Source organism: Rhyacophila brunnea, unplaced genomic scaffold, assembly GCF_057557595.1.
Source record: "Rhyacophila brunnea isolate RB1 unplaced genomic scaffold, BYU_Rbru_1.0 scaffold_21, whole genome shotgun sequence".
In the NCBI taxonomy this organism is placed as follows: Eukaryota; Metazoa; Arthropoda; class Insecta; order Trichoptera; family Rhyacophilidae; genus Rhyacophila; species Rhyacophila brunnea.
The window spans coordinates 1,977,327-1,988,963 of NW_028232871.1; the positions used below are offsets into that span (position 1 = coordinate 1,977,327).

At 30.5% G+C, this 11,637-nt stretch overlaps 1 long non-coding RNA gene across 1 annotated transcript; it reads right to left on the minus strand.

The window, feature by feature from the left end:
• Nucleotides 1-5,739: 5,739 nt before the first annotated feature.
• LOC147070598 (uncharacterized) lies at nt 5,740-10,013 on the minus strand. Its single transcript, XR_015070921.1, has 2 exons — nt 8,691-10,013; nt 5,740-7,234 (listed from the first exon to the last, which is right to left on the minus strand). It is a non-coding gene; the product is annotated as an uncharacterized LOC147070598 (long non-coding RNA).
• Nucleotides 10,014-11,637: the final 1,624 nt, after the last annotated feature.

Here is an 11,637-nt window from a genome sequence, read left to right on the forward strand (position 1 = left end):
GGCCAATGCATAGCAGTGGCGAGTAGTGGAGATAGGTAGTTAATATCAGACATAAATAGTGCACACTAAGCTTTGTCAGTCATACTTATTTGTTTTCATTGAACTAAGAATTTGAATTGCAGATGGTAGTGGTTAGTTTTCAAAAATCAATTAAACCCTGCCTATATCAAACCATAACAGTTTAAGGATGCTATGGGAGATACGACAAAAATGATGGTGTAAGTTAGTATTTTCAAATTCAAAGCCATGCTGAAACTAAACCATAATAACTAAACTATAAAATATGTATGATTTAATGGCATAATTTTAGTTTTTTAATTTTATATTATTATTACAATATTTTTGGACCATTATGTTATATCCATGTATAGCGTGAATATGTTGATAAGTCTGAAAACATCAATTCTCAGGGCAGCTATTTTTACATTTGGCTTTTTGTGGTATATCAGATTATATTATATAATTTTAGTAAAATGTTTGTAAATTCTTAACAAACTAAAATTTAAAAACATTTCTGATTTACCATAGAAAACCAACTTTACAAATAGCTGTTCAGAGAATTGATGTTTTTAGACTTATCACCATATTCATGCCATACACGGATATTATGGTTTGATTTACGCAAGGGTTTCATTGAATTTTAACAAATTTACACTATCTGCAAGTTGTAGTCTTAGTTTAATGAAAACAAATGCGTATGACTGACAATGTTTCGTGTGCACTATTTATGTCGAATCTTAACAGCCTACCTTCACCCTTTGCCGCTGATGCATACCCTGCGATGCGTTCCTCTAGTGAAAAAAAATTGCACAAATGTAGACATAGATAGCTATACACAACTGAATATTCAAAGAGTAAATGTAGTATCAAAATGACCTTATTGCTGATAGGCACTTCTGCCCAAACTGCTATAACTAGTAGCAATATAACATTTTTGTTTTTTTGTTGATGATAATTCGCTTTCACTAAGTTCTTCCAGAACAAAACACACAAAACGTGATGCAAGGGCCAAAAAAAATTTCAACAATTGATAGAATTTTCAACGGTCATCATTGAAGCGTTTTTACATTCAGCATGTAAGTTTCTTAGGCAATGATAAAATACATACTAGATACCGATATAATGATGTACAACGATAGAAATAATATAATAATTATATACCATGTACTGTATACTCCTGGCATGTACAACACGTCGATAGCGGGATGAATTTTGGTTGGTCACACCATATGCCTATAGGAATTGAGTCGTGAAAATGTAAAAAGCGTGTACAATCGGTTGTAATTTTATTGACATTTTGAGATTTAATTTTAACTTAGAATTCTTTTTGCATTGCATAATTAAGTAAAAAAGTTCTTGTAAGTTGACCTCTTGAAAATAAAATCAAAGATGTTATTTCTATATATGTAGGTATCACAATGAATGATAAAATTGATGGATATTTTTTTGGCCATTGCTATATGTTATTATCGGCATTTAAATGAAGGAGGCATCTTATATTTTAAAATAATCTGAACACATGTGAGCTAATGAGAATCAGATACTCACTTTGTAGATTTATGTTACTTAAAAACTCACATAAAACATACGAGTCAAAATAATAAATTACATTAGCTTTAAATATTTGTTTTGATAGTGTTTATTATTCTATGTACGTACATTGAGTGTGAAATTATTATTGAATACTTTTCAGATAATTAATGACTCACAATCAATTTTATTTTAAATTTAAATTAAGTATTTACAACAATCACAGGAGAAGAGAAATGTATGTTGTTTTAAATGTTACAGTGAGTGAAATAAGTGGAAGCAACTATTTATTGTACATACTGTGAATGAATATTATTTTTTAATTAAGAGAGGTGTATTAGTAAATTCCCATTTTTACTTATATGCATAATGTATCATTGTTGACTTGTTAAAACCTCTGATGTGAGAAAATTGGAGACAAAAACTACTTTAGAACCACAAAAATGAAGGTAGAGATTATTACATAGTCTCTGTATAAGTTGATAAGCTCTACCGGCAGTAGAGTGGGAAATAATTTTCGACTGTTGTGAGTGTTTGGTGTTAAAAATTAAATCTGATGTTTCTATAATAAATTAATTTTAATTTTAGTGGTATATATCGAGGGGTTGCTGCCAAAAGTTGGTATGTTGATAATTTAGGTATTTAGAGTTAACAACGGATTGTATCTATATATAAATATGTATGCTAAAAAAATTCACATAGATAGAGCACAAAGAAATTAGCATTATGCCCGATTTTAGAGGGCATGTCAAACTTTGAATTGCAATTACTCCATAACATGATTTCGAGACTTACCAACTTTTGGCAAGATGGAAGATTGAAGGTTTTACTAAACTATGCAGTCTAATATAAACGGATAGAGAATCTCAAAAGAACTACTTTGACTAAATTATAATATCGAAAGTTTTAACAGCTCAACGACGATTTGGACATTCACAGAGTTGTGGTTATCTTAAACAATTTTTTCTAAAAGAACAGTGGTTGTTATTTAATTGCTCGGCTTATTTGGTTGGCTTTGAATTAAATAAAACATGTGAATTTTCCAAATATGAATTTTAACAGCTTTCGAGACAAAGTCAATACATAATTACACAATTTAATAACTTTTTCCTGTAATAGTTTGATAAGAGAAAAAAATATGCAATTGATATCAGGTATCAAACAATATTAGTTCAAATATCCATTTACACAATCAGAACTGTTGCCAGTTTTAAATAACGTGTGAAAGAATATTTTATACGCAAGACAAAAGCATAACAATGGAGGTACAGAACTTATCGAGTTGCGTCATATGGAGTTGATATGTGTGTCATCTATTTTATCCATCTTTCCATCTATTACAAATTATACGCATTATCACTGACCTTTGACTGAAATAATCTCTTACAGTAAACCCCCGTTAATACGAACACGGTTAATTCAAAAGTCGACGTAAATTGAAATATTCACTAAAATTCATAAAATCTATTTATAGTGAAATTTCCACTAATTCCGTGAATGAACAACAATAGTCACCACTGATATTAATTTGAAAGAAATTGTATCAGAAACGGAACCAATGTTATAAAATTATAACAAAAAATCCCATTTATTTTAATATTTCGAGTTTCATTGTTTTTTTACAATACATTTTATATTTCTTAATTCGATTTCGAATTAACCTTTTTACTGCCGGTAGGTGTATGTATGGCGGTACCATGCACGCCGTGAATTTTATTGCAAAAATAAAAAAATAAAATCAATAAGTGGTAAAAACGAAGTCTGTTTCAATTTTGAGTATGTGACGACATTCCCAATATAATATGTCGTTGTGTGTTCAACATATTTGTATGTTTAAAATAATTGATTTACCCCCCGTTTCCCGTTTAAAGCGGGATGTCCAAAGACGTAATTTTTGTATGAGCGGCATTTCGTTCACGGAAAAGTTCGCGTCTTAAGACGTCATTGGCAGCCATCCGGTTAACGGGGTTTTACTGTAGCTTAAATACATCTTATTTCATGCTAGAACAAGATCCCACTTCAATATTTACATAATATGACTTTTTCTGATGCGTTATATATTATGTACACCCATGAAGTCAATAGACAACTTAACTGATTGTGTGAATAGACCATGTCCGATCCTAATAGGATCATATGGGCCTCCACAGAGTTATTGACAGATTTTGTTTTTTACGAGAAATGGATGTCAGCCACTTGCTCAACCTATTAGGTCCATACCCTGACACACACACATTGAAAAACAATATGTGTACTTGCCAGACCCAGGATTCGAACCTGGGACCCACGGCTTTGTAGTCCAACGCTTAAGCCGCGCGGCCACCGTGGGACCTCAACAATATCAACATGGAAACGGTTTTTATTATGTACTTAATACATTTATAATTATTACAATGTATCTGCAAATTTATTGCAACATAATATGAGGCTATTGTTGTCAAAATTGGTTACACCCAGTTCGAGATACTTTTTTACAAACATATTATCGTGAAATAAAATAAATAAAAACATTTTCAAAGTTGGTAAAAAATGACTGCTGATGAATATAACCAACCTCTAGTTTAAGACAGTTTTACTAGCAAAAGGAGCTGAATTTTAAAAATTACGATGGAAAAGTATTTTAAGAATCTATATTGTGAAAACATCGAAAAAATAAAAATGGAGGTTTGAAGACTTTGAAATCAATAGCCTCGTATATAATTTTAATCTATGGGAATAACATTGTTGATTACATGCAACATAAGTACCAATAGAATAGTAGTCGAAATTAATTTAAATTATATTCATAAAATCTAAAACTATAAAGTAAAATTATAATAAAAAAATATTAGACAATGAAGTCAAGTTTGTACCAATTTCTCTATAAAAAAAATATAATTAAAAACTAGAATTTAATGTTATTGAGATTTTTACAAGTATCCAGAAATGATTATGTTTCATTTAAAAATAGTAACCAAGACACCAGGAAGTACATTATTATAATATGTATTACAACTTAGTAGAAATCATAAGAATAAAATTATTGATCAATATTATTTATTTCAAGACATTGGCTATGTGGTTTTATTACGTATGATACGAGACTAATCTACACATTTTGAGACAGCCATATGCACTAAATGTTTCAATTATAAAATTGTAGTACATACGTCTACAAAATACATATGTAACTGAAAATAAACATCAATTTTCAAATTGAATACTATTGCAAACATTGAAAAAATGATAATCGTAGGAAATTATTCTTTTAATTTAGAAGTGGTTATTGACTGTGTGGATTGGTCACGTACATAGAATGGTGAAAGAGTTATCAGCAAGGATCTCTTGAGGATACGAGAAGATCTGGAGGTTAAGGATGCTCGACCAAAGCAACTGGTGGCACTGGATCGTCCAGAATAAAAGAAGTCAATACCCGTCAAGAGTAATTGTCAAAAATGATTGAGGTTATTAAACTTTGTGAACACTGATAATTTCTATAACTTAAACCAGAATTAGACTAAATCAACCATTTATTGTGAGATTCATTTTTATTATTATTGTTCATAATTGACCCTTCATTTAAGATCTTAATCAAAAAAATGGCCGTGCGGCTCAAGCCTCGGCCTATAGCGTTGTGGGTCCCAGGTTCGAATCCTGGTTCTGGCAAGTACACATATTGTTCTTCAATTTGTGTATGAGTCAGAGTATGGACTGAGGTTGAGCAAGTGGCTGACCATTTTATCTTATTCGGATCGGACACGGTCAGAAGAATATTTTGTAATAAAATTTTTTCGCTGTTTCAATTGAACATAGCTATGCAGAATGTAGCCAGTCCACAATATTGTCGAGCTGAGATAATGGCACTTTAGCAACAACATGATATTAAAAATGTATGTAAAATTGTAAATAGTATTTTATTTCAAGAATAATTTTTTTGCGGCTTGGCTATTTTCAGCAGAACGTAGAGAAAACCTTTTCGCATCTGATCTATATCATATTTAATTTTTTTATTTTTTGTGGACTGGCTACTTTCTGCATAACTTTGTCCAATTTTGATCCAACAAAATCTACTATATTGGGGTGTTATATTGTAGAAACTCCTTTTTTTTATTGAAATCAATTATTTTCATTGAAACTATTTTTTAACGAGTGAGGGAGTTAAATGTGATTTAATTTAACCAGAAGGCTAAAAGATTTTGTGGCGAAGTGTGATGATGGGGGGGGGGGGGGTTTGTTAAAAATACTGAAAATAGTGTGACATCATTAATACATGACCCCTATATGTATATACGATTTATTTAGACATATTTTAATTGACGCAATAATTTTCATGATAAATCAGGGTAATTAATATTTCTTTAGTGAGATTTTTATTAGAAATTAATCTTGTGACTTGAAATAACTATGAAATACTGTAATGATATTTGTTGGACATAATATGTATGTAAATACAAAACAATTACGTGAATAACAATAAATAATAATATGTACAATTCCAATAATTTATATTGTATTAAAACAAAAATTAAATCAATCCTTAAATAGAAGACACCTGATATATTACGATCTTTTCCATAAAACATGTCAATTATTGACATTATTCGAGTTTTCAGTCAAAATAATTGTATATTTTTGCTGTTATATTTCCATGTAAAACTAAAACAAATGAATTATAATGTAATAATTTCAAGAAATATTTTACATGGAATTGAAGAGAGATACTTGTAAATGAAGAAACATTGTATTGTTTACTTCATTTGGAAGAATTATATCAATCATGGATATAATAAATATAATGAAAACTGGATGAAACCAAGAATTGAAACAAATATTAAAAAAAAAAAAAAATACAATATTCCACACATGATCAAAATCGAACACTATATATAATATACATTTTTTAATGTATATTACACAATACGTAATGATCCATAAATTTTATAACTCAAAGCATATTATGAAAAGCAATGTTTAAAAATAATCACAAGATAAAAAGAACTTTTTATACACCACGTTTTTAAATTTTATCTTGAATCATATAAACTTGACAATTCTATGTATTAAAATATACTTTTTTTTGTACTTGACAGAAATACTGAATAAATATAGAATACTGAAATGTCATTTTGACATTTTATATTGATTTCCATAGTAACGCATGTATATATTAATAATTTAGTTGCTAGGACCCCCTTAGCAACCAATAATAGTGTTTTACTTTTTACGAATTTTTTCCGAAATAACTTTCCATACAAAACAGAATTAAGTGAAAATGAATTCAATTCTGCTTAAAGATGGCTAAAAGTATTAAAAGAATGCATTGTCATCGTGTTCTGATAATTCAAATGTCTATCTAGTCGAGAAGTTAGTTAAACAAGATTTGTATTGGACAAACAAGAAAAAATTTGCACTGGACAAACAAGAATACGAGCTAATGAAAACGTGGTAATAAACAATTTTTTTATTCAACGAATAGTTCATAAGATTTGAGAATGAAGCATTTTTAATTGAACATACCTACATAATTTCAAAACACCTCAGAGAAATATATAACTATTAGAAAAGATATGGCGAATTCAGTGGACGTAGGTTTGACTCCAGCTGGGCGTCAAAAACGTAAAAACGACCCAGCCACACATTCTTGAAAGGCAAAAATGTCATTTACCATAAATTAATTGAAATGTGCAAAAAAAACGGTTTTCGAAAATAAACATCTCATTTAACCCTTTCCCGGCGACCGTATTCCAGTAGGATACAGCTAGTACGTAACACATGGGCGACCGTATAGCAGTCAGATACGCAAACCTTGACCTGTGGATAACGCAAGAAATATTTTTCATGCGGCATTGAGAATTTTATTAAAAAATAGCCCGATCCATCCGCCTACTTCCACCTATTTAACTTTGTCAAAAATATGTTGTTTTAATTTCATAAACATCGATCTTTCGAACCCTCTCGATCTATTGAGATTCGCCGGTATGATTGCATCAGTTCAAATCTACGCGGTATTTTTCAGCGCCTGCGCACTAGGTATACAAAATATTTTCATTCGAGTTGAGTGTGCGCCGAGTGATTTATCGTGTCAAGTTGAATATTCACCGCGATCTTTACAACACCATGTTTGCGGGAATAAAATACAACCAAAAAACCGAACCTGTGTCGTCGTAATATTTATAAATATGTACTTGAACTTGTGTTCTGGATTATGTCATTTATTTTTATTACTCATGGTCATGTCGTCATGTGTCACCCCAATTGTTTGAAAGTCATAAATCGAGCTCATTATTGAAAGTCGTAAATATGTCGTAAAGATACGTCCACACGGAATGAAAAAATATAATATATTATTATATTTTAGTTAGGACGATTGCGAGTTTTACCAATAAATTACGAACTACTATGAAGGAATATATAAAACGTATAAATAAACGTAAGTATAAAAAAAAACACACGGGTATACAACATAATATAAAATGTAAATCATGGAATATTGACTCTTCAACTATATTACATATTATCTTTGTATGCAATTTAATGTTTATAAAATTTTAAAACCTCACGCAATAAATGTTTTTATAGCACTTTTACAAGCACGCAGCAGATTTTACAAAATAAATATTGTTTTTTTTATAAAACATAAAACGACAATCACTAACATAACACAATGCTCAATAAAACTGAAAAGTTTAATCTAGTAAAAATCCAAATTACACTAAAAAAAGAACATAAGGAATTATTACCATATTTCAACCACTGTGGACTCAACTTTACGCGACCCATAAAACTTGTAATAATATGCGACACAATAAAAGCTATTATTTTCAATATTTTTAACGGCATTTTTAAGTGTTTCTAACATGACTAAAATAAAATTAGTGTCAGTGATTTATTTCTTTTCATAGGCGCACAATCTCAATGACGCGTTTTTACGTCACAAACATGGCTTATCGGTACAAGGGACTATGGACGATTTTATTCAAGTATTCACAGCTAAATTCAACAATCGATTCTATTTTTTAGTGTGGCACTTCGAACCTTATGTATCTAGGCATGATAACAGTAATACCAGCTATTTTTAATTGCCGTATTTATCATAATATAGCGAAGCATAGCATTTAGAAAAATGGTACCGCAGAGAGAGCCCCTTTCATATTGAAACTGACGCGGCGGCCGGGTTAAACAATCTTTACAAGTGAATATTCAATTAAATATTTAATTTGACATAGTTTTTGTAGTTATCCAGTTTTCAGTATATTCTACGATACATTTAAATACAAAATATATGAAATCTTTAATTTGTGAAAATGATATATAAAAAAAAAACATAATTGACAATAAATAATTACATGTCAAGTGAAAAATGGCAAGTGAAGATTTTAATATAATATGTACATATACAATAATATGATACATTTGATATATGTTTAAAAGTCAGCTTTCCACAGACGCCAACGACTCCGTAACTCAACATCAATGTTGACCCTAAGCATCTTTAATCGAGACGAATCTAAAATGTGATCGCGGACAATAATAATTCATTAATCGTTTGATATACTTTCATTCGAGAGACTTCATCACAAATAATGCTATCAGACACTCTTCAGACTATTCATAGAGACCAATAATTATTTACCAGCCGAGGGAGACTATATTTCTACATAAAATACTGACTATGTTACAATATTGATTCTCATGAGATTGACTTTACCTCCAATCTCCTGCATGCAAGCAATGTAATTGAGGATGACCATTCCTGTATATAATTAGGTGTTAGATTATATTTTTTAAATAATTCATTGTGTTTTTGTTACATGAATTAATATTATAAAAATAACTTGCGAATCTAAATCCTTTTATATAAATATATACATAGACCAGAAGCTTTATTCAAACCCACTGCGAATGTTTCAAAGCATTGTTGTATCTGCAATAAATGATATCTCTGTTCAACCCATGTTCGAATACACGAATAGTTCCGCGAGTCGAGATGCTTGTCATGAGTATTTTCCACAGCCTCTTGGGCCACATTAGCATTACTTTCATATACGTTTTAAAAGTTACATATTATGATTGCATTGTTGAATAAAATTAATTATTTGTAATGTAAATATGTCAAAAAGGTGTGCAATCATGTTCTTTGATTTTCATTCAATAACAGTAAGTATCGTTTTAATTATACACGTATTCATTCTTACTGACATCGTGAGTAATATGTAGAGATAATATTATCACAGTAACTGATACATCATCAGTCTTTTGCAAATCTATTGTCATGTAGATAATTGCAATGGAAATAACCCAATAACATATTGTTTTCTCTAGTGCGCATGCACATTACAAAGATAAATAAAAAAATTATTAACTTGCGCATGCACAAAAGAAGTTGCACAACTAATTTAACCTGTTGCACGATCGGTGCGATAGATTATCGCGCCGCAGATTCAAGTTGCGTTGAATAACTATTCACTAATCTCATCACAGTAGATTGAACTCGCGGTGGGTACACTGAATATAGCTGCAGAACATTAATTTATTTTATTTAATAATCTGACATTTTATTATAAAATTTCTTTATGAGTTTAAATTTGATTGCCATGAATGGTGAATGATTTTTAACTACCTATAAAAATAGTCTTAAATACCTACAAAAGCCTCTTATAGCAAAATATTATCAATATTCAAACATTTTTAGATATCGTTGCCGTCTACAAAATTGTCAGTCGAGTGTCTAGCATTAATGTTCGCCAATGAGAGATTTAGCATGTCATCAATTCAATAGCCATTAAATTTTTCTAATTGGTGCAAAATAAGTGAATATTACTTAATGTAATACTAAATTTAATATAGTGAGTATTTAGTGAAGCTTTGATTCGATGTAAACCGCTGAAATATTTTATGTTCACCTTTTTAATACGTTACTTATGAGAAAAAAATATCAAATATATATATATATCCTGGAAGGCGGCTAAATACAATCTACAGAGTGTATACGGCGGAGCTACGGGATGCTGGTTTGACCTGGAAGGAAGCAAGAAGACTGGCTAGCGACAGGGATTCTTGGAGGCGCCGCGTGGTGTCCATATGGTCCAGTTAAGTGACAGATATGGCCAAAGAAGAAAGAAGAAGAAGATATACAGCATTTCTATGATTTAAGCCTGGTCTTCTTATGAGATTTGAACGCTATACTATCGAATTGATATTCATCATAATTATTAGACAACTTGAGTTCAAATGTACACTAGAATAATCGGATGGGTATCAGTTGCGTTATAGTCAGAGAAAGCTTTAGTTAAATGGTTAAATGGCAATCGTAGTCCACCGACTAAATACAATTGTGTCTGGTAAATTGTATGTATACCAGTGGCGAAGACTCCATACTAGGTGATTATTTAAAGTCAACGTTCTCTTAAGAGATATAAGTAACCCAAAGACATTTCAAGTCGACATATATATAATATATAGAATCTTCTACATGCAAACAAATTGCGCAGATTGTTTAATGGCAATTTTATTTTGCACAGAATAGACAAAGTTAAGGTAGCCTACCGGATAAGTAACCTAACTAACGAAGCTGTAGATCTTTTAGCACAAGTGCGATTCCCGATGGCCATCACTTTTTGTTGTAAAGTGCATGTTGTCTTTTTTTAGCAAATGTAAAATATATGATAAATAAATATATAAAGTAAAATACTGAAGATGAAACGAAATTCAAATTCAAGTCCCGTAAATATGGCTGTCCTAGGACATTTTACAGTTACCACAGCATATCTTACTACAAGCACTCTTCGCCACTGATGTAGTTCATCAAATACATTATCAAGTTGAGCTTTTGTACGGAGAACATATAAGAAACGTAAACGTAAATCACTCTCAAGAAATTGAACTTTGTACCTAAAGAATGCAAGTGCGTACAAAATTACCATTAGATCAAATACTCCACGAAGACCATGACATTTGGTATCAATGTGTATACTGTCATCTTTTATCGATATGAAAGCTTACGGCGATACTGTATATGGTTAACTGCATATGTATAAATTACATGTAACCAAATAAAATATATAAAACCAATCCTAGCATATCGTAATAATTACCTAGACTAGGTTATCAGTGTAACAAATAAAATGT